The 22,263-nt window shown below is 42.0% G+C and overlaps 1 pseudogene across 1 annotated transcript in view; it reads left to right on the top strand.

Annotated features, from left to right (window-relative positions):
* Window positions 1-626: 626 nt before the first annotated feature.
* Window positions 627-22,263, top strand: part of LOC308416186 (coiled-coil domain-containing protein 186-like) — a 30,649-nt pseudogene continuing 9,012 nt past the window's right edge. The window contains exons 1-7 of the transcript in view: window positions 627-787; window positions 7,933-8,626; window positions 11,325-11,452; window positions 12,377-12,505; window positions 13,459-13,671; window positions 14,521-14,640; window positions 18,567-18,671. The product of the transcript in view is annotated as a coiled-coil domain-containing protein 186-like (transcript). The remainder of the gene's footprint in view (window positions 788-7,932; window positions 8,627-11,324; window positions 11,453-12,376; window positions 12,506-13,458; window positions 13,672-14,520; window positions 14,641-18,566; window positions 18,672-22,263) is intronic.

Below are 22,263 nucleotides of genomic sequence, written 5' to 3'. Positions count from 1 at the left end.
CAGATGGGATACCCAGCCCACGGTTCTTTGCATGGAGCACAGCAACAGCTTACTAGTAAACCGGGAGCGGCGAGCAGATTCTAGGTCAAGGGTATTATGGAAACCCTGCAGAGCTCTCCCAGGGATGAATGCTTGAATGCCCACATCAGCTGCTCCTAAGGACTTGGCTCACCCATGGCCAGTGCAAAGTTTGTACCATTAGAACCGGGAAGCCACAATCTCGAGTTCTCTTTTATTACTTTATGCCACTGACTCATTAGATGACCGGTCAAAGGGTGTGGGAGAAAGTGAGCAGCTTCCTACTGACAGAGAGCACCGGCTTGGAGCTGGAAAGGGAAAGAGTGGCCCAACTGGACAAGGGCCAGTGTGTCAGCCTGCTACAGCCAAGTCAGCTTGCTTCAGCCTCCTTGAGAGTGGAGGTGGCGCCGAGATGCTGGGCGGGTTCCTCTAGAAACCGCGGGGGCCGGAGGAGGTGCCTCAAAAACCACGCCCACCCAGATGTTAGCGCTACGCGGTCCGAGCCGCGCTGATTGGCTCCTTCAAGGAACCCCGCCCCCTCAGCTGTAGCCGCGCTGGCTTCGGCATCGCCGCCATTTTTGTTGATGTGTCAGCTCCGCAGGGGTTTTTGGAGGAAAACCTCGGCCGAGAGCCAGGGATCGGCTGTGGTCTCCGCGGGTGACTTCCTCACCCACTCCGCGTCGGCTAGAAGCCGCCATGGGTCCGCCTTCTCCTGAGCCGGAGCTCCATCGGCCTCGCTAGGGTGCGGCCCGGGACTGGGCGACGGACGGTGAGTGGCCGAGGGGCGTCCATGGCGGGTGCCGGGGGCTCGGCGGGCGCGGGTCCGCGCGCGTGGCCGTGACGAGGTGCTAGTCCCGGGCGGTACGCGACTCGGCGCGTGGACGTAACGGGGCTGGCGGGGCCCTTGAGGGCTGTGCCTGGAGCGCGGCCGCTCCCCCGCCTCACCAGCTCGGGATCTCCAGAGATGCGGGCAGCAGCGTTTGACTTTCCCAGAGATGCCAGTGGATTTCATGAATCTTGGCAGGGAAGTCATTTCAAATTTATTTCTCCCCTTCTACGTATTCTCAAAGTAGCAATCGCAGGGAAACAGCACGGGTAGAATGGTGGCTCAGATAACAGTTCGTAACTTGTTAAATATTCGCATCTCGATTTTTGTTTAAGGAGACCCGGGTTTGTACCCAGAACACCTGAGTTTCAGTCCTGCCACTTCCGTTTGTTAGAGTCAGAAAAGAATATAGTGAAAACGTGACCTCGAACCAGAAAGAGTTATCAGACTCTGAGTCACATTCATTTGATGGTCAGACTTTTCTTCTGAAGTGATACACAGGATGCTTGTCTGAGGAAAATATGAAACAAACTAGCATGACAGTGTTTGAGAGGCGCACGTGCAGCCACCCAAAGGGAAGTCAGTATGTTAAGTGTTAGGTTTATCGGTGTGGATGTGGCCTTTGCAACTAGTGTAGCTATTGTGGAGTAGATTAAGGACCCAGAGACAAGTGATAGGGAAACTGATCTCCTGAGTATGAAGTACACTGTGTGCAGCTACTTTTCAGCTCTTTGTTAATTAATGGCCACACAAATGAAACACCAGTAATGACTGGCCTACTTCTTTTATTCTTCCTTTTTGGTCTTTTCCATGTTCAGGGAAGATTTTTGGGAAGGCCATAATCTTGTACTGTTAAACCAATGCTTCTTTGTACAGTATAATAGGTAAGTATAATTTTGGAAGACACCCAGAAGATGCATGGACTGTGTTTAATTTTTTAAAGGCCTGTCTAATTCGAAATAATAGAAGCTCAAGGTGTGTGTTTGTTTTAAGAACAGGTTCCATGGAGTAGGGGTTGACATTTCTAAGTCTGGTGTTTTGGATGAAAGGCTGTGTGAGGAAGAGGGACCACTTATAAACCTTTAATTTCTTCACACAGGAACCAAAGAATTATCCTTTGATGACATGCAGAGTGGCAATGGGGCTGCTGCTGCTTGCTTAGCATGTTCAGTTCTGAAAGTCAGTTTATAGTTATGTGGCCATGTGTAATAAACAGAACAGTCAAGCCAGCTCATTAAAGAAGGCAGTGACGGCTGGAAGCACGGCAGCCTTACTTAGAAAACTGTCTTTCCACTCAACAGGTGCTAGCATTGTACCCTGGTTTACAAAAGTTACTCAGCTCATGTAAAGAAAGTATATTTAACTTCAAATTCTGGTTTGTTTATTCACTAATAAGACTAAGGTTTTTCTTATTTATTTATTTTTTTTGTCTTTATGTGACTAAGGTCAAATTTTGATTTTCCTCATAAACATCACTTCACTTACAATATTTAGTTTTATTTAGCATTTATTTTAGAAGCATCAATAGGATAATTTAGACTTACAAATGCTACTGTAACTTTACACCATCTCAAACTCATTTGAACTTGCTTTACAGAGAGTTTGTTTCCCCTAAGACGTAAGCTATTGGGTAAAGGGGCAATAGACACCAAGAGTGGAAACAAACCCTAGGATAATGCTAACCGTTATGAGCTGATCATTCACTGTAGGGTTACGTAGTAAGTGCTAAATAGTTCTTTTTATTAAACGAAATCTTAGCAAATTAACCAAATTGAGGCATAAGTCCAAATCTTTAAGTAAATGTAGAAATTCTTATTTAATGCCATTTTTCTTATATTTGGTTTTCAGACATTTTTTTCTTTTAAGATTTTATATATGTCAGTAGACTGTCTTCAGACACACCAGAAGAGGGCATCTGATCCAATTACAGATGGTTGTGAGCCACCATGTGGTTGCTAGGAATTGAACTCAGGACCTCAGCAAGAATAGCCAGTGCTCTTAACTGCTGAACCATATCTCCACCCCAGTTTTCAGATTTTTTTTTAAACAGTTAAATAGAAATACTGACACTTTCTTAGACTTCATTGCAGTTGATGAGTTCTGTACAAGTAGCTTCAAGTTAGATTTCTGTATTAATTTTATGTCTTAATATTTTAAAAGCCATTTAGAGTGGGAAGTACTCAGACTGTGACTGCCTGTTACAAAGGTGAGGGGGTTATTGTGCAGCATCCGCCAGCTGTCCCTGTCTCACTGAAGATGTCGTGGGAAGCACAGTATGTGATGGATCGAGGGCTGAGGAGACAGTGTCCAACTGTGAATCTCAAGTTTTCCTCCTAGAACAAATTCTAGAAGCCTTTGAAACAACTGTCTTAGCTTCCTTCTCTTAGAAGGAAGGATTGATGTGCAGAAATGTGCCTTCTGTGAAACCTCAGGGTCAGCACTTTGCATTGGGGAGACTCAGGTTCTTACACAGGTTCTCTTCTGCTTCACTACTTTGTTTTTTAATTTAAAAGCTTAATCTAGAAAAGTGTCTCAAAATGTACTATTTAGGGTTTATCGGGAGATAATGGTTAGATGCTTTTAAATTTTTTACTTCTAAGATGCCAAACTAGAGCTTTGCAAGAACTAATAGGAAAGGTAAGTTATTTTAGCTATGCTGCTTTCAAATTGTTTTTGGGAAATATGCAAAACTGTCTTAAAGACTGTATTTTCTTACAAAGGACAGGGAACCATCCTATTGGAGAAGTGACCTCACAGGTCTAGGTTGTATATGTTAATGCATATTAACTTGAGAAGTAAGTATACAACTAGAATTATTTGGGGGTGGAGTGGTGTATAATTTAAAAATTATAAAAATATCTGAGCAAGATTATTCAGTGGATTTAAAGCAAGCTTTTATCTTGAAATGATGGTGTGCTTTATAGAGCTGCACTGGGAAGGATTCTGATCCGTAGTCTCAGCATTTTACAGCAGCAAAGATTTGACAGGCTCAAGCTTAGTCAGACTGCACCTGAGGTCTGCACCCAAGGGTGCCTGTTTTAGTTTGCACCATGTTCCCAGTACCGACAACAGTGTCCGCATGGAAAAGCTGTCCCATATATATATTTGGCAGGTGAACACTTTAGACTTTATTTTTGAGTTGGTTCCTTTGCATGATGCTTATTTGATGACCTGTTACCAATTAGCTATAGATTGAATTCATTTCTATTTATAGTTTTGTGAGGCAGCCTATGGTTTTGTTCTCACAGTGCTAATTACAGGAAACTGGAAATAGTACTGAGAGCTGTCAGTGTTTATGTAGTTTTGTGGGGACGACTTTCTAGAAACACGAGTGAGCTCATTAAGGAATGGAAGGCGTTGGGATAGTGCTTGGTGTGACACCTTTTTGCTGGGTCACCTACAGCTGCTCTGCTGCAGTCAGACAGGAGCTACAGGGACTGCAAGGGATCCAGAGGAACTTTGTGATTACAAGTACTTCTCCTAACAGTTACTACAAAGTCAAAGTCGCAGCGCACGCAGTAGTCAATAAGCATACATGCATCTGTGACTGAAGTTGGTCTGAGCAGCATTTAAAACAGGCTTGCAGCCCTTCCCTAGGCTTACTTTTCCCCCTTTTATAGATTATTTTTAAGTTGTTTAATCTTTCATAATTTTCATGACAGCATTCCTTCCCAAAAAAAAAAAAAAAAAAACAAATAAAACAAATACTTGGACTGTATCCAAATTGCAGTCCATCAGCATCACTACCTGGGGATGCCTGTAGGGGAGCAGCTGACTCTCCTTCCCCTACTTAATGGTGAATAGATGAGCTTCTTTCTCATAATGTTGTTTGGTTCCTGTCTGCACAGTTCTTTCATGCCCCTTGCTGTTGCCCTTGCCGCATGTACAAGCACGGTTCCTCTGTGACACCTCCTTTTCCACCAGTCCCCGGTCAGTGTTCACTCGGGCATCAGCAAACAAATGTGCAGTCTTAATGGTTCTCAGATTTGTATAATGACCTTTTCAGAGGTCCTGACATATTGAGAGACTCTATGTAACTTACTTGTCTTTTAAATTTAGTGTTTAATTGATAAGATACATAAAACAAATTCTAAGCTTGGATAGATAGCTGGTTTTGTTGTTATGTAGATGAAGCTCCTTGTAGAATGTAAGATACATTGGTGGTTCTACACTCTGTACTCTAGATGTCTCCTTACAGCCTGCCCACTAAACATTGTCTACCCCAGGTCATTTCACAGAGCCAGTGGGTTCCTCTGCCACAGTGTAGCACTGAAGAGTATTTGCAAAAATTGGTTTTAAGTGTTGTACAGAGCTCTTTGGTTATCTGTTTATTGCTGTTATTGTTTGATGTTACAGAGTTTCAGTTCTGAGTAAATTTCTTGTTGCAAGAACACATTTCATTTAAAAGGTGGCTGCCTCTTCAGAGTCAAGAAGGGCCATGTCTGCTCAGTGAGTATAGGCAGTGTGTTCCAATGTACAGATTGTTCTTGTGCTTGTCATAGGGGTGGCTTGAAGAAAGATACAGTATTAAAATTAAATCCTCAAGCACAATTGGTCACTAGGTAGACTGAAAGGAAAAACAGGGCAGGTCTGTGTTGTCCTCAGTATGCACAGTGAGTGTACTTGGTGGAGTAAGACATTACAGGAGAAGAGCAACATTTTCTGAATGTGGGCAGAGATCAAGTTTGGAAACTTATGTAACTACTTCACTCAGGAATCTCAGTAATTTCATTAAAAAAAATAGCAAAAAACTTTGTGTGTGTGTGTATATGTGTGTGTGTGTGTGTGTGTATGTGTGTGTGTGTGTGTGTGTGTGGAGGGGGGAGATCCTATTCTCCCTGAAGAAAACTTGCAGTTCTTAGCCCATAAATGCTTGATGTAGCAGTGTCTATCTAGTCCTCCCAGGAGAGACAGGCTTGTGTCTTTACTCTGGCTAACCACTGCAGAGTGTAGACAGGATTTCATTACTTGAAACTTTCAAGAAGGGAAAGGCCAGTCTTGGGTGCATGACTTCAGCTGTCTGTCTGATGACTGAAAAGAAGAGGAGCTAAGTGTGGAAAGGCATAGCAGCAGTCTTGCAGCTACCTAGCCTGCACACTTGCCCTCTTACAGTAGAAGGCTCACTTCACAGGTAGCTCCTGGTCCCTTTTGATAGCCAGGATACTACATACTTCATCACTTCTGAATCTGGTGATTTGTCACTTCCCTTAGTAACCCTGTCCCCACCCCATGACTGTCACAAATAATCTAGCCTTCTTTTAACTACTTTGCCCTTTGATTTGAAATTACCAAAAGAGAATTGAATGAGATTAAGAAACTAAGTGTTCCAGGTGTGAGATGAGGCTTAGGTTGGGTGGAAGGGAGGGGATATTGTCAGAAAAGCAGGAGCACAATTGTTGAAGAGATTATGAAAGCAGAGGGAGAAAAGAGATGTTTGTTAACTAAGCACATGATGCTGTGAACAAGGTGCTCAGTTACAAGCATTAGAGGCAGAATTGAGTTAGCGGGCTTGAGTTTAAGACTTTGGAAAAAGCTCCAGTAGGAACACCTGTTTTCAGGTAGACTGTAATATAGCACAGGCATAGCATGAAGAAGGATAAGTGTGTGTCTAACTCAGGGTGCAGGACTGAAAACTCTCATCCAGGCATCAGCTCTGAGTTACTGCTTCAGCTCAGCTAACTGCGCACCTGCTGTGGAGGAAGAAAGAGTGAACCCTGGGGACAGAGGAAGCTGAATGAAAGGATGTGCTTTTCTGTAGACAAGTCATGACACATAAATAAGACTCTTAAAGTTGTTGATAAAATTTCTTTTTACTTAACGGAATGCTGGAGAGTCACAATGCCCCTGAGGTCTGTTCTCTTCTGAAGGCATTCCTTATCTGCCAACCAGTGAGTGTTTCTCTGCTGTGAGCATCAGCTAGCTGTGATGTTTAAAGCCCCTGCAGGTTCACATTCGTAAGGTTTTAACATTAGCAGCAGCATAGTATATCTTATACTTAGTATGTCATATCATGCGTGGTATCTTTAAAATGTCACTTTGAGCGAGCTATTGTATATCATATCACGTGTTCTATTTTTAAAGAGTTACTTTGAGTGAGCTAGTTTGTAAGTTGCTTTGAAGCTAGTGTACCTGCCTGAGATTTATTTTTTATTCCAAGATTTTGGAATAAATTACTAAGATTTTCAAGTGTTCACTGCATTTATTTGTCTGGTCTGGTGTCTTTAGTATCAATACCAGCTTGCTGATGAAGCATATACAGCACGGTGGTGTTAATTTGTGTCATTTGGAGGTAGGTAATAAATAATGGAGTGATGTGGAGCTTGAGTTCTGTCTGTAGTAATTGCTGTCTTCACAGGTGGTCCAAAGAAGCAGCATGTTTGGCACACAGGATGGCCTTTTCCTCCTTACAGTTGCCTCCTTTCTACAGTCCTAGAATAATGTTCTTCAAGCAGTAGCCTAATTTATTTTATGCAGGTTACAGGTCAGCAAGTGTTTGAGAGCTCACTGGGTGCTAGGATTCATACAGTAAAATCAAATGTTGTACAAATCTTGGGACTTATTATAATTCACCCTTAACAAAATCCCTCCTGCTTAGTGCTGAGGGTTCCACACAGCCAGTTTTCTTGTTTCACTTTTCTCAAAGCTTGGAGTGAGCATATGTTTTTCTGTTATAAAATGTAGTCTTTTTCCCCCGTGTATATGTTTCATCCGAATTCTTTCACTGTAGCTGCTCGTCTGCCTAGTTGCGGTCTGCCATCGCTCAGGTGTGCCCGCCTGCTCTCAGACTGCTGCCTAATGCTTTTGCTGCAGGCTTTTTGCCCATCTCCTTAAAGGGCTTCAGTAGCGTGTGCTCACAGAACTGGAGGCCATTCTCCTTCCCGATCTTCCCATCACATGTTCTGCTCCTTAACTAGTGAGGCCAGCTGGCCCAGGGCGGGGCGGGGCGGGGGACTACGGTGGCTGCACTGGTTGTGTCCACTCTGGGTAGGCTGTTCTCTTTCTTTTCTCTGGGGACACTTCATGGGCATGCCTGGAGTGTGCAAAGGTGTAAAGGGTCTTAGTCTAACTTTTACATTTTGATTCCTTAGATGTAAGTGAAGATCAGGAGCAGATTTGAAGAAATGCAGAGTGAATTGGTGCCAGTCAGCATGGCAGAGACTCAGCACATAGCCTCTATTTCTTCTGATGCAACCCCTGGGAAAACATCCGAGTTGAAGGACGACTCACGCACCTCAGTTTCTGGCGATGAAAGCAGCAGATTAGAAACGGGATCTGGACCATTGTCATTGAACTCTGACAGAATTTTATGTCAGACTAATGAACACTGTAGACAGACCTGAAGTACAGGAAGGCCATATTCCAGACTGTGGCAGTGGTGAGAATTCTTGTGCTAAAACAGACACATGCCCAGAAAATTCTGAACAAATAGATGACTTTCCTGGTGGAGACTTTGCAAAACAAGTGTCAGAAACCAGTGAACCAGAACACACAGTAACAGAGATACTGGCGGAGTTAAAGTCGTCTGCACCCACAGAAGCTGGTAATCCAATGACCTCCTCAGCAAGCCTCTATGATACAGACTGCACCAGGAAACTCATTTCAGAGATAAAGACTTTCAGCATCAGACGATTTGTTGGGAGAAATAGAATCTGAGCTCTTATCTGCTGAGTTTGCAGATGAACACCAAGTACCAAATGGAGTGAATAAAGGAGAGCATGCTTTAGCCCTGTTTGAGAAGTGTGTGCATAGCAGGTACTTGCAGCAGGAGCTCACTATTAAACAGTAAGTAACTGCTGTAAGTGCTCCCTTCCCACTTCCAGTAGGACCAGCTCCTCTAAGGAAAGGGCCCTGCTCTCTGCTTTTGTTTCAGAATGCAGCCATGCAGAGTTGGTGTGCTTCCCCAAATAACTGAGCAGCTTATATTTGCTGCTTGTTTACTATCATAAAACAGCAAAAATTGTGTAAGTTCATTAGGGAGCAATTCATTTTTGATTCAAGGTATGTCAAAATAAATTCAAAGGGAAATTCAAAGTCATGAAATTTAAGTTCAGAAGCTAACAGTTTAGAGAACAGAAGAATTAGTTGAGCACATTCTGCTTTTAAACATCTATTTGTACAGTGTTTTGATGAGTTTGATTTCCTTCATCCTGTTTCTAATAGGATTTATTCTGTATTTTTATTGAACATTTTATAGTAAAGTGATACGTAAGTTTGGGCATACTGTTACAATCTGTTAAAATAATACGTAGTATCTTTCACTAAACTACACACTTTTAAACTAGGCTGTTCTTTTTCTTTTTAATTAATGAAGTGTGAGAGTAGAAAAAGGAGGCCTGTGCCAGGAGAGGGTTACAGGGAGACAGACCCCGCTCCAAGTGCTGTGTGATAGGGAACTGCCTTTTCTTGCTGCTTTGTTTTTCCATACTATTCTGGTAAAGTCACCAGATTGCCCTAAAGCAGCTCACGCTTCATTGTTTTTAACCCAGTGAACTTCAATCTGCTGGTACTCATTTTGTATTTTTTACTTTAAATTTAAACTTTAAAAATTATTTCTAATAATAAAAAAAAAGACGTATGTGAGGGGTGTGACATGTGCAAGTCAGAGGAAGGTTTTTGGAGACATTGTCCCCTGTCTACCTTTGTGTGGGTCTGGGGATCACATGCCTGTGAGACTCCAGTGCCTTTTCAAGAGCACCCCTGCTCACTTAGGTCCTAACTCGGAATACTGCTGACTTGTTCCTACATTTTGCTTTCAGCTTCAGACATTTGTGTTTCCAGCCCGTCTAGGCTTGGGGTAACTTCTTCACTCCCTACAATCTGGACCCGCTCTGATCACCCCCCATCACACACACACACACACACACACACACACACACACACACACACACATGATTATCTCTGGTGCCCTTTCCTACTTCCTCATCTTCACAGTTTATGCAGCACTTAAACATTTTAAGATGAATACATTAATAATCTCATAGGCTATTAATTATGTGACTGGCACACATGTTAACTCATGGGATCCTCACAGATATGCAGCATCTACGACTCTGACTCATTCTGAGGTATGTGAGGTACCTGAGGCACATTAAGAAAGTTGTTCTGAGTCAAATGCAAATATCTACAGATCCAAGCTTCTGACTTTGGCTTCAGAAGTTTTATCAGTTGTTTCTGGAAACCATCTGGCTGCAAGTTGTTGGATTTAACTAAAAAGTATTAGGGGAAAAAACAAACAAGCTCTTTGTCTGCCTAGCAGAGGGGACAGCAGCTGAGTCAGACAGTGCTCTCGCCTGGCTCTACTCTTGTGTAAGTGTATTGTAACCTGCATTGATCTTTTGTTTTACATATAATACTTTTAATTTTAAATAAAATACATGTTGGTTCAGGTAAATAACTAGATGTTTTTCTTAACTTTTACCTCCATTTAATTTTTTATAAAGAACACTTAACGTTTCAGTTCCTTTTATTGAAAATTTCATAAATATATCTTTTCCCAGATGTCTGATTATGTGTTCATCCCCACTTGCTAAGTTTTCTTTTGTTTTCCCCTTGCACAAATGTCATTGTGAAATGACAAATATATTGTCATTGTGAAATGATTCTACACTCAAATCGGTTACTATGTTTATTTATCCTCTCATATAGTTAGTTAGTTTGTGTCCTAACCCTTAAGATACACTCTTCACAAACTCCTGGTTTCCTCTCTCCCTCCTGGGTCTGTGTCTTGCTGTATACCCCACTCTCTCCCTTTCTTTACTTCCCTTTCCTTCATTCTTTTCTTTGCCCACTCTTCCTTTTTTTTCATCCTCTTCTCCTTGTCTTGTACTAGAGGACTTAAACATGCTGGGCATGTGCTCTGCTACACACCCAGTCCTGTTACCACTGGGTTGTGCATTAAATTCCCCAGCACTTGTTTGAACTTGGAACGTTGTACCCTCACGATCAATCTCCTCTATCTACTTTCTAGATCCTGGAAAGTAATACTCCGCCCTTTTTATTGTTATCTCATAGATCAGTAGTATTGTTCAGTGACCCGACTTAAACTCCTAAGAACAGTTGTCTGTGTGGCATGTGTACATAACTTCTAAGAATAACAAAAACTATCAAAGAAACGAGTTAAGGCTGTGCGTGTGACCCAGTGGTAAGGTACCTGCCTAATGGAGCTAATTGGCCAGAGAATTTTTTATAATCTGGTGTGTTAATCAACAGAGTGTGAGTACCTAAGCTTGTAACAAAGCTGGCTGCTCTTACCTTCTCTCTCATCTACTTCTAGTGACAGACAGGCTGCGAGGCAGTTTACCCTCAGACTCAGTCACTCAATGGTGAGGACATGCTCAGAGAAGGCATCATTAGGCATAGGGGGTTCTTATCGGATCTGGTATTTTATTATAAAAAGATTACTTGAGAGTATTGATTGTAGGTGTCTATATCTAATCTATAGTTAGATAATATTTCATATCTTATTTCCCTTTTAATTTAGGTTAATTAAAGAGAATAAGAATCATCAGGAACTTATCTTAAATATTTGTTCAGAAAAAGACCATTTAAGGGAAGAACTGAAAAAAAAGAACAGAAACAGAGAAACAGCATATGAACACAATTAAACAGGTAAACAAAAGTCTTCCAAGACTATACTTAAATTTATAAACTCCTGGAAAAAAAACAAACCATGTAGTCAAGTACATTAAACCATTTCAAATGGAGGAAACTGCTTCATATTTAAATTGTTAGAATTATTCTGAATTGTGTTGTATAAATTATGATATGTTTAACTGTTCCAAATATAGCACATTTTCTGCCCAAATAATAAAAAAAGGCTCTATTTAAGTTTTTACCAGTGAAGGGAAGAAGTGTTAATAGTAGTAACACCCTAGTGTCTCTGTCTGGCTTTGGGCACTTTCTCACTTAGGTGTTAGCACGGCTTCATCCCCAGGGTTTGCTGAATTCTACTGTGAAGGTCATGTCAGGGTATCTGCTGCCCCTTTTTTATGGTGTCTTTTCTGCATGGATGCACAGGTAAGTGCTTAGGTTGGTAACAAAGCAAAAACCTTTAGATTTTTCTGACCTACTTTCCTTCTGTGGACAGCGTATAAGTGTCCTGTCATTAATGGAAGAACTCAGCACTGATATGTTCTGAGAAATGTATCTTGGGCCTTTCCTCCTTTATGTCAGCATCATAAGATGCACTTCCAACTAAAGGTGCTGTGAGACAGTAGGGGATGCAGCCTTGGAGTGGACCTCCTGTCCATCTAGAAGGCTCTAATGAAAACAGCGGCAGACAGCTGTAGAATACAGTAAGTTCAAGCACACCTTCATTTTCCTGTGTTTTGATATGTATTTGTTGCACTTTTACATGTTTAAAGAAAGACTGAGTTGTAAGCCAAACTTACAAGGGTAAAAAGCTTGTGAGGGACCTGCGGAGAATAGTCTAGATCTTACATTCTTGCATTGTGTGTTGTGTATTAATTAAGGTATCATTTGTTTATTTGGTGCAACTATAAAATTATAACCTGGAAATCATTCTTTATACAGTTAGAATTAAGAATAGAGAAACTGAATAAAGAAGTTAAAGCTTCCAAAGATCAGCTAGTAGCACAGGATGTCACAGCTAAAAATGCAATTCAGCAACTTCATAAAGAGATGGCCCAGCGGATGGACCAGGTATTTCCTGTCACTATTAATTTTATAATTTGGTGGTGCTCTGTTTATTAGACTGCAGCAGTCGGGCGATGGCATTGCTGGCATTTATAGAAACGCTTTTAAAGGAATTTGAAGGTTGGAAGAATGACTCAACTGTGAAGATGCTCGCTGGTCTCCCAGAAGTTGAGAGTTTGCTTTCTAGCATCCAGTCACAAGACTCCCAACCACCTGTCACACCAGTGCCAGGGCTCTGATGCCCTCTTGTGGCTTTAAGAGTCTTCACATGCATGTGCTCCGACAGACATGGACCTACACATAAATAAAAAAAGAAATCCTAAACTGTGCTAAGGTGGCAATACATAAGTTTAAGTACATCCTAATTGTTTTAAAAAAAAAGTTAATTAAGGAATATACGGGGAAAATGAGTCATCTCTTCACCTGTGTCTAGTTTCTTATATCTTTCCTTGTTTCATAGCTAACATTTTGTTCCATAGCATATACATGTACTGGTGACACATGAAATATAGATGAGTTTTTATTAGCCCCTTTGTGTTCCTACAACAAAATACTTGAGTCTAGATACTCTGTTACAAATGAGAAGCATATTTATGTGAGAGTGCTTGTGTTAGCTGACCTCTGGTGACCCAGAAGCCTGGCTCCACTCTTCCAAGCTTCTGCCTACTGATTCTGACAGCTGACCCTGGCAAGTGTGAGGTTAAAGGAGTTTTTTAATGTGGACCATGATCTCTTCCTGAGGCCCACAATGGTGCAGAAACTGGTAAGAAAGTAGATGTGGAGAAGTCGGGAAGGTCTATATAAATAAAAACCACAGCAACCAAAGTAAAGAGTGATAAGGAAGGGCTGGAAATCACAGCACAAAATATACTAACACTGCAGGGAACAGTATTTGTTTGCATATGTTTTTATTTGAAAATATTTTTTTATTAATGCCAGGTAACATTTTTCTTTCCAAGGCTAATAAGAAATGTGAAGAGGCCCGCCAGGAAAAGGAAGCGATGGTAATGAAGTATGTGAGAGGCGAGAAGGAGTCTCTAGACCTTCGAAAGGAAAAAGAAACCCTTGAGAGGAAACTTAGAGATGCAAGTAAGGAATTGGAGAAAAACACTAACAAAATTAAGCAGCTGTCTCAAGAGAAAGGGCGGCTGCAGCAACTCTATGAATCGAAGGTATAACTGTGCCTAATTTGAAGGTCATGCCTCTGCTTTTCCTTAGCCCCACAGTGGTGTAGAGCTAGCACTCAGGGCATGCTCTCACTAGCTTACTTTGTGTTTTTGGGTGTGTCATCCCTGCTGCTAGAAAGGTTTGCTGGGGGAAAGGCAAAGTATTGTCAAATGTTATCAGTTACATTTTCTTAATCCTTTAAAAAACTTTCTTTTAGAGTCTATTGGAAAAATTAGTTTGTGTCTGTAAAAATTATGTTTTGCTAAGATATGTCCACATCAGTGTTTGCTGTGAATGGCTTTACATCAGAAGTATAACTTGGCCAGGGTCTACTTTGGTTTTTTATTTAATACATATTCCCCCTGCGATGTGAGAAATTGGATGTAGGGCTTCGTATAGACTGGGCAGCGTCTCTCCTAATGAGCAGGGCTGCAGGCCTGTCCAGAGTCTTAGTGCAGCACAGTTCACCAGAAAGCACAACTGGTATTTTCTTATAGAAAACATTATTCTAGAGCTGTCCTGGAAGGTTGACTCTCAGAAGTGTAGCTATTCAGAGCACTTGCTATTATCTCCATTTAGAAATGCTGTTCTGGTCCTCAGATTGTAGCAGAACCGGTTCAGTCACCTTACTGCTGTCAGTTAGGAAGAACTGAGTAATCTAGGGAAAAATTATCTTTGTGCCTATTGATTTGATTTAGGACTTTATTACTCTCTTACTACTATTTGAGCCTTAAACCAGCTTTATGGCTTCTGGGCCATAGTATACCTGCCCTGGAATTACTGTGTAACTGCACAAGGGGATAGACCAGATGCATAGTTGATTATTTACGTGAAAAATGACAATGTCTTTTTAGGAAGGTGAAACAACTAGACTCATGAGAGAAACAGAGAAACTAAAGGAGGAGATGAATTCTCATATCATTAAAGTAAAGTGGGCGCAAAACAAGTTAAAAGCTGAAATGGACTCACACAAGGTGAGTGTGGCTGTGCTGTGGGGTATTGTTGAGTACTGAGGGCTGGCAGCCAGTAGGGTGGGGCTCCTACAGCATAGTTCACATCATCACGAGAAAGACTTCTGGTGTGGCTTAGAATGTTAAATTTTGTAATTCTTAGTTTGTTGTTTTAATACAATTTGAGGGAAGGAAAAATATTTAATATGCTATTGGAATTAAGGTGAAAAAATTAAAGTATCAGTTATGTTGATTCCTATAATTAAAAAATACTTGTTCATACTTAAATATAATTAATACCAATAGCTTACTTGTATGTACATGATACACGTGTTAGACACTAGCCCATGGTCCTTCACTCAAAATCCATGGCTGCGTGAGGAAGCTATGAAGAGCTGCCAAAGCTGTGGGGCATCCCTACTCAGCTACTCAGAATTCTCTAATTCTGATTGAGGAATTAAAAATTGGAATCCATAAAGAATCATTTCTAACTGCCTAAGTTGCTTTAAATTCGGATTAAAGCGCTCGGTCGTTGCTACTGTCTGTGGCACTCTCCCGGTGCTCCATCTGTCTAACCCTCACACACTGGAGCCTCTGTGCTGCGTGGTGCATGTTGCATGTGTTGTTCTGCTCAGCTGCCTGAAGCCAGGACCTGTGATGTGCTTTCTGCAGTCACTGTGGCTCCTGCTAGTCCTGCCTCCGTCTGCCTCCGTCTGCCGCCCGCAGTCTCACATGGCTCGTCAGGTTCCTTAGCTGGGATTTAGAGCTGACGGGATGGCACTGTTGCCGTTTTAGCTCACTTAGTAAGCTGCCATCTTACTTTACAGATCCAGGACTATACTCTGTTGGTAGCCAGATTCAGACATTTCCTTCCACCTTAGACTAACGCCCACCAAAAAATAAAGAAATGAAAATAAAAGGAAACACAAAGGGAGGAAAAGAATAAAAATATGTGAAGGTTTTCAGACTTGAGAGAAAGACATAGATAGAGTGCTCTCTAAGTGAAGCCTCACAAACGAGGTTAACGCTGGGCTCTGTATGTGGCACTGGGAGAGGAACTGACACCAAGCCCAGCAGTCTTCCTGAATTGAAGGTATGGAAAAGAGGAGGGCATTGGTCCAGAAGTGCAAAAGGAATAGGGCCCAAACTGGAGTTCACACAGGACTGACTGGAGAATAAATGTCACTGTTAACACTAGCCAGATTGCAGGATCTCTCAAAGAGCATGACATCAGGTGGCCCTCAGCAAAATACCTCTTTAGGTTTGGAGGCCACCTTAGCTTTAAAAGCAAGCTTATTTCAAGTAAATTCTGTGGTAAATGAATTATATAAATATTTAAATGATTATAAAAAGCTTTGCTTAGGCATATATTTCATTGTGTTTAGCATCTAATGAAAAATTACCAGCGTGCAAAGAAGTAGGAAAATGCAGTCTACAGAACAAAGGAGTGAGTGACTCGGTGTAGAATCTCTGAGGTCATAAGGACAGTTTGACTCAGATAAGAGGAGACATGGATGGTATTTAATTTAATATAGATACAGCGTTCATAATGAAAAGGGTATTGTGCAGAACTAACAAGATGAAATACCGCAGACGACAAGATAAGATTAGACAGGCATACACAAGCTGGGACTGTGGCTCAGTCGGTAAGAGTTAAGAGTGCATGGAGCCCTGGATTCGATTTCCATATGACCCCAGCACTTAGGTAGTGTTCAAGGTTACCTGAGCCACATAGCAAGTGTGAGGCCAGCCTAGGCTGCATGACACTCTCTCAAAACAACAACAAATTAGCAGTAACAAACTTCATGTGAGTGATTCCCAAATACATAACTTAGTGATGTTCAGCTGTATCCTTTATACCTGACACCTTCAGTAATTTTCCAGCAGATTAAGATGAACTAATAGTGTTCCTTCCTCCACCACCTCCCTATCCCAATAAATGACAGCCCATTCTTCTACTTTCAGGACAAAAGACTTGGGTTCAACCTTGATCTCTCAGTCAGCACATCCAGCCTCTCATCTTACTCTTTTCAAGCCTGTGCACATTGAAGCGGCTTAGCCTTTCTGCTCTAGCTCTGAACTGCCCACTCCCCATGCTTTGCTGTCACTTCATTTCTCCTTAGCACCTGTCCCTAACAGTTTGTTTACCTCTAGCAGTAGACTGTCAGCTTCTTGAGGGTAGAGATTTTTATTTGCTTACACAGCTCTTTCCCTTGAGAATCAAACAGTGCCTATAAAGGCTGCAGAGATGGTTCAGTGGGTCAGGGTGCTTGTGCAAATGAGAACCTGAGGGCAAATTTCCAAAAACTCATGTCAAAACAGGGGCACTTGTGTGTGTCTTATGTATGTTCATGTGTGCTTATGTCGGTACACATGTGTGCACGCGTGTGCTTGCTTATGTTTGTTGGGGGGGGTGGCAGAAGCTTGTAGGCTAGTCTGGTGCTTGCATTTGCAACAAGGTGGAAGGTCTGGACTGACAGCTGAGGTTATCTGTGAGCGCTGCACATGTGCACACTCGAATACAAGATTTCACAGAAAGGGGCAGTGTCAGCAAGTGCTCAGCTCACGGGTAGAAGATATACAGTAAGCATCCTTAACCTAATAAAGTGACACTTTGTTTTCATGTATTCAAATGTTTAAAGTTTTCTGGCACACAGGAGTCTCACTTGCTGGATTTAGGGTGTTGAAACAGACTGGACTATATGTCAGTGTGTCTTAGTTATAGCAGTGAGGATGCAGAACCACAGTCCTTTATACCTAGTCTAAGACTCTTTGAACGAGTGTTCAGGTTATTTAGTTACTATATGTTAAGTGATACCGGACACTGACTATCAAAGACCAGTACCTCAGGGTAGATAAGTGCTTAATTATACGATGTGTGTTGTTAAAATGACATATGAAGTAGTGTATGGAGCCCAGGTGCAGGGCAGATATAGAAGAGAGAAAGGCTAAGCTGTCCGAGTGTAAACAAGAGAGATGTAGAGGGAGTGGGATGCTGAGCAGAGGCTGGTGCCTGGACCTCCACAGGAGCAGCAGGGGTCAGTCATTACTTTTCTCATCGCTGTGCCAGAAAGAAGGTCTTTCTGGCTTGTGGTTTTGCATTATAGCAGGAAAGGCATGGCCAGCAGTCTGAGTGTCTTGATCATATTCCATCTGCAGTCAGGAAGCTGGGGGAGAGATCACCAGAGGGCAGGAATCAAGCAAGGAATAAGGAAGATAGAATATACAAAAGAAAGTGTGTTTTCAATGGGAATTGGGGGCAAGGAACTTTGCAGAGTTGGGCAGTCAGGACTAGAACAGGTGAGTAAAAAAATGAGTGAGGAAAAAGCAACAGGTTTTAATGAAGACAATCCCTAAAAATCCCATATGAAGAATTGCCATTTCAGCAGTCTCCAAACAGAGGCCATGTTTAGTAGCATCATTCAATCAAAAGGGAGCTTCAAATGGATGTCAAGCCACAACCAGAGGGTCTCTGGGGTGTGCAAAGAACTTTTGGAACACTCTGCTTTTCTTACCACTGTAGTCATTTACTTAATGTCTGTCAGTCTTACTGTTAACCATTTTCCCTGTCAGAAACAAGCAAACTGTTAGACTCCTGCTTAGTCCCCAGTCTAGGTCTACAGCAGGGCCTTAGTTAGGGTTTCCATTACTGTGAGGAGACACCATGACTACAGCAACTCTTGAAAAGGGAAACATTCAACTGGGGACTGCATCAGAGGTTTAGTCCATTGTCGGCATGGTGGGAAGCATGGCGGAGTGCAGGCAGACATGGTGCTGGAGAAGGACTCAGAGTACAGCTGGGTCCTTGGGTATCAAAAAGTGTGAGCTTTGAAACCACAAGGCCACACCTCCCTGTTAGTGTTACTGAGCCCCCCACAAGAGGGCAGCCTTTCTTCTCATTGTCCTCCATCTTACTGTGGCTGATGTTGTCTCTCATGTTTTCACTGCAGGAGACCAAAGATAAACTCAAAGAAACAACTACAAAACTAACCCAGGCAAAGGAGGAAGCTGAGCAAATCCGGCAAAACTGTCAGGATATGATAAAAACATATCAGGTACGTATCCTTTGTGAAATAGATCAGTTATCAGAACTCTGTTTTCATACACGTTCCAGACCTGCCAAATTGGGCGTGTGCATACATTTCTTAAGCAGTTAGTTAAAATGCAGGTTAGTTCCTGCATTCAAGTATCTGCACTTTAAGGTGTGGAGACGTCTCCTTGGGCAGTACCTGCTGTGCAAGCTTGAGGACCTGAGCACCCATAGACAAAGCTGAGTGTGGCAGTGTGAACCCCTAACCTTGGCTTTGTTGGGGTGAAGAGAGATGTGGCAGGTGGCTCCATGCATCCATGTAGTGCACTGGGCAGCCAGTCTAGCCAAGTCCATCAGTTCTCAGAAGTCCATACTCTGTCTCAGAAATAAAGTGGACAGCAATTGGCGAAGAGGCTTGGTGTTACCTCTGGCCTCCATGACACAGGTACACACACACGCACACCACGTGATTGATCTTTTCTTTTTTTTTTTAGAGACATGGAACTGTATATTTTGTACGTTTTCAAACATCAGATGCTAAGACAGAGAGAGTATTTACCTTTATACACCAAGATAATATATAGCCCTGGTTCGGGACCCGTACCAGTCTTAGTCTTGGGAATACAAACCTGACGTTCAGCATCATGTGTGCACATGACTGATCCTATCAGAGATTTCCCATCAAAAAGTTGCAGAAAACACTGGACATAACTCTGACGTGGGACCTAGCTAAGCCATAGAGATACACACACACACACACACACACACACACACACACACACACGCTAAATAACAAAATCAGGTTGTCAGGCACCTGGCCCAGCATGTGAGGTAGGGGGACAGTCCAGAACTGCATATGTCAAAAATCTGTACCAAGTTACTACACCCATCTGGATTCAGGATAGGTGAATTTCTCTAGGAACACATCTTGGCCGCCCACTTATCCTGCTCCCATTAGTTGGGGAACTGGACTGTGGCAGGGGACTTGCCTTGTCTAACATTTATGTCTCGACCTGCCAACCAGAAAGTCATTTGTCCACATACATGGACATATGAGAAAGCGTCCTCATAATATCAGTAACAGCACAAAATGGTAAGCTAGCCAGGTGAGAGTTACCTCGGCCTTAACCAATCTGACCTAGGCCTTCACATTTCATCTAGGCCTTCCTTGAGATTTTACCTAGACCTCAATAGGCAGCAGCTTCACCCTCTGAGCCACAAAGCATATGTAGATGGACAGATAGATTTTCCCGTATTTGCTCATTGATGGGAGACAACCTTTTTCTACATGGTGCCAAAACATACTAGACAGACCAGGCTGGCCTCTCAAGTAAATCCTGCCTCTACTTCAGCCTCCCCAAAGCTGAGATCAAAGGCATGCATTACCATGTCGCCTGTCGCATCCCCCCCTCCTTTATTTCATCCTAGGTGGGGTGTGTGTGTGTTTGTGTGTGTGTGTGTGTGTGTGTGTGTGATTTCAACTGAGGAAGCAATGGCAGACCAGTGTTTGCTCATCTTATAAATAAGCTAGGCCACCGCATTACTGCCTTCCTTTTTTTCTTACTTTGTTCGGTTTATTCCAAATTAATTGCATCTATTTCTTTATTTGACATTGTATATATATATATATATATATATATATATATATATATATATATATATATATACAGTGTATAATATTTTTAAAAATATATAAAATAAAATAAAAGGAGTAGAGAGATGGATAAATATGCCTGGTATTTTCAAGATCCTCGATTTCTTCGAGAGGTTTGTTTTATTTTTCTAAAAAGTGTATTTGCTTTTACTTATAGGAGTACATACACTGCAGCTGTCTTCAGGCACAATGCCAGGAGAAGGCATCAGATCCCATTACAGACAGTTGTGAGCCACCATGTTGGTTGCTGGGGAAGTGAACTCAGGACCTCTGGAAGAGCAGTTAGTGCTCTTAGCCATTCTTCTAGTGATTCACAAGCCTTATTTACCTAAACACTAAACATTAAGTAGAAATACCAAATTCTGTAATTATGGCTCAGATGCAGCCTGGCCTTTGAAATCCCTAAAATGGCAGGGCAGGGCGAGGCTGGGTTGAGAACAACTGAATGAAGGCTTCCTCTTTCTGTTAGGGTGTGTTAACAACGCCATTAGCATTTCCAAAGAGCTAGGTGAGAACCATTGGGTTTTTTTTTTTTTTTTTTGTTCAGTCAGTTGCAGGAGCCAGAGCAAGATGGACCTGAGAGAACAGAGAGTTAGTTGTCATCACTCACTGATTTCACGAAGATATCTCTCTACATAGCCCTGGAACTCACTGTCAAGATCAGACTCTCCTCCAGTTCTCAGCATTCCACCAACCTCTGTCTCCTCCCTGAGTGATAGGATTAAAGGCATGTCCACACCCAGTTTCATGTCTATTTATTTTACCCAGGAAGGGTTTCTGGATTTTCTTCGGTTTTCTTTTGGCCTCCGTTTTTTTTAAGTTTTTAATCGTATTTTTCAAAAAATCAACATAAATATCATTCATTGTTCTGGAACTTCAAGAAACTTTCTAGGTAGACCTGGTTTCAGATATCTATCACGCCAAGTGAACCAGTCTATATAGCGACTTTCCAGACAGCCAAAAATACATGGAGAGACATTTCACCACCTTCTCAGTTTTGTTACATAAACAAAACTCCGAAAACAGCTCATCGTAAAATGATCCCTGAGTACATTTATTGTTTTACTTTCTTATCCTAAGAAAGATACACAATCAGAGGTGAAATAAAGTCAGTCAAAAATTGTTTAACAAAATGCAACTGGCTGGCAGGCAGGCAGGCATGCAGGCAGGCATATTTATTTGCTTGGTTGGTTTGTTGGGTGATTTGTGTGTGTGTGTGTGTGTGTGTGTGTGTGTGTTTTCAGGACTGTGGTAGCTTAGTACCTACACAAGCCCAAGCACAAAAAATAAAGACCACTGAAACACAACTCTGACGTGGGACCTAGCTAAGCCATAGAGATACACACACACACACACACACACACACACACACACACACACACACACACACACACAAAGATAAACCCTGTCATAAGATCAACATGCCTACATGATCAATTTCTATAGGCAATAGTACTAGAGGGAAGAGACATCTCTAAAATAAAAGCCAGGACTTTTTCTGCTTTGTTTTGTTGTACCTCAACATAGGATTTGTCTTTGTATAGCCCTGGGAGCCCTGGAACTTGCACTGTAGACTTGGCTATCTGTGAACTCACTGAGGTCCATTCTCTCTGCCTCTGCCACCCACACAGCCAGACAAAAGCTAGAATTTTTTTCCTCTCTCTTCCCTCCTTCGTGCCTTCCTTCCTTCCTTCCTTCCTTCCTTCCTTCCATTTTTTTTTTTTTCAATATATATGTGTGCTCTATCTAAAGCCTGAATACCTGCCTGCCAGAAGAGTCTGTTCCGGTGACTTTTCGTCCGTTTTGGGTGGTTTTCGGGTCATTTCAACCTTTCCGTCACTTTGGCTGTGATTTCAGTCATTTTCGATTTTGAGTATGTTCCGGTGAATTTTCTTTCGTTTTGGGTGGTTTTTGGGTCATTTCAGCCTTTCTGTCTCTTTGGCAGTGATTTCAGTCATTTTCG

The sequence above is a fragment of the Micromys minutus genome, assembly GCF_963924665.1.
Source record: "Micromys minutus genome assembly, contig: SCAFFOLD_248, whole genome shotgun sequence".
Classification (NCBI taxonomy): Eukaryota; Metazoa; Chordata; class Mammalia; order Rodentia; family Muridae; genus Micromys; species Micromys minutus.
This window is presented reverse-complemented; position numbering and strand designations above follow the sequence as displayed.